Source organism: Vombatus ursinus, unplaced genomic scaffold (genome assembly GCF_900497805.2).
Source record: "Vombatus ursinus unplaced genomic scaffold, bare-nosed wombat genome assembly UNPS02014790.1, whole genome shotgun sequence".
NCBI lineage: Eukaryota > Metazoa > Chordata > Mammalia > Diprotodontia > Vombatidae > Vombatus > Vombatus ursinus.
Window position 1 is genome coordinate 789,068 of NW_020954568.1, and position 1,958 is coordinate 791,025.

The 1,958-nt window shown below is 56.9% G+C and overlaps 1 protein-coding gene across 1 annotated transcript in view; it reads left to right on the top strand.

The window, feature by feature from the left end:
* The window catches only part of KCNQ1 (potassium voltage-gated channel subfamily Q member 1), a 361,243-nt gene that overhangs the window by 68,481 nt on the left and 290,804 nt on the right, over positions 1 to 1,958 (top strand). The gene's annotated exons all lie outside the window — the stretch shown is intronic.

The following is a 1,958-nucleotide window of genomic DNA, read 5'->3' on the forward strand; positions in this document are numbered from 1 at the left end:
CGGGGTGTCACCAGCCCCATTCTCCGGGGTGTCACCAGCCCCATTCTGCAGGGGTGTCACCAGCCCCATTCTCTGGGGTGTCACCACCCCATTCTCTGGGGTGTCACCAGCCCCATTCTCTGGGGTGTCACCAGCCCCGTTCTCCACCAGGGGCATCACCAGCTCCGTTCTCCAGGCTGGCCCAGATCAGTGAAGCACCCACAAGCATCTGGGAGCTCATGGTCACTGGCCTGGAGGGCGCGTGGCCTCCTCTTCTCCACTCTTTCTAGGGGAGGGATGGCCACAAACAAGCAAGACCCTTGTGTCCTTAGGCTTAAATTCTTATTTTTGTTTGTTTACCCACATTTTGCTTATTTATTAAAAATAAAACTTAATGATTTGGGGTTTTTTTAATCATCATTTATTTTATCTTTTGTTTTTATGTCTTTAGAATATCTCCATTCCCCCTCCCCTAGAATTGAGCCCTCCCTCGTAACAAACAAAAACAATCAAAACCAATGGGACAGTGATAACGTATGTAGTAGTCGGTCTCCACGGGCCCCCATATTTCTGCTGTTCTCCAGGAGCAGCGTTGTTTGGGGGTTTTTTGGTCCTGACTGGAGGAGGCTTCCTGCTGGCATTCGGAGGCTTTTCCAGGGGGCGCTTGTTGGGCCTGAGAAGGCTGGGGTTTGTTCCCCGTGCCTTGGCTCTGTCCTTTGTCAGGAGAAACCTGAGTGGGGCCCCCGGAGCCCAGGGGAACGGGGCGGGGTGCGCTGGCCGGTTGCGATCTCCTCAGAGCTCCCGACGTCCTCTGGGGCGTGTGGTGCCTCATGTCCGTGAAACAATGATGACCAGAGACATCAGCCAGCCTCGCATACCCCCCTCTCCCTATTCTTCTGGCCTTTCCCCAGGTATCGTGTTCCATGGAAATGAGACCCAGTGTCCTTTCGAGCCTGCTGCAGCGGGGGCCCTCGCAGGGGGCTGGGGCTGGGGGAGAGACTCCCGTCTGCCCCGGGAGGGAGCCCGGCGGGCTCTGTGGCTCCTTCCCAGACCAGGGAGGGCCAGGCCTGTTCTGCCCTTCCTCCCTCTGGGCTCTGGGCCCAGCAGAGGCTTGGGAAGAGCCCTTTGCTTCACCCATGTTGCCGCCACCCCCCCAGGACCAGCTGGATGCTCTGTCCCCATCATAGGCCACGAAGGCCAACTTAGGTAGCATCTGAGCAGACTGTGGTTGAGTCCGGGGTAACCCACAAGATGTTTTCTCAAGTTGACAAGCATTTATTAAGCACCTGGTGTGTGCCAGGCACAGTGCTAAGCACCGGGGGTCCCAAGAGAGGCAGAAAGCAGTCCTGCCCTCAATGAGTTCCCAGCAATGGGGGAGATCACATGCGGACAACTACGTGAGAAGAGGTCTAGGCAGGAGAAATGGGAGGATGTCCTCTGTGAGGCAGGAGCTTGTGTGATCCTGGGAGGGCCACACCTGGGGGCGTTTCTTTGTTCCTTTAGTGTGGAGCCCAGGACCAGGTATACAGAAGGTGCTTAATTAATGTGTGTCACAGTAAATGGAGAAAGGCTGTGTCTGTGTAGGGGAGGCTCTGGGCACCTGTGATTCTGTGTGTGTGTTTGTGCCCGTACGTGTGCACATGTGTGCCACCCCCCGGACAGCGAGGTCCCAGGGAGAGGCAAGGGGGCGGCTGTCCTGGGTGAGGATGGTGAGCCACCTGCTTCCGTTCGATTGGGAGCTCTGTGGCTTTTGTCTCTCTTGGTACCCCGGCATTTAGCACAGTGGTTGACACATAGTAGGCGCTCCATCCCTGCTTAATGACTGACCTGTGGATTGTGATGCTGCCCAGCCACAGAGCCGGAGCACTTCAGTGGCCCACTGTCCACGCCGGACCTGAGCAAGCATCTCTCTACCCCGTCCCTGACCAGGGGAGTCCAGCTTTGGCTTCTACTCTAGGGAGAGGGAGCCCGCTGTGTCT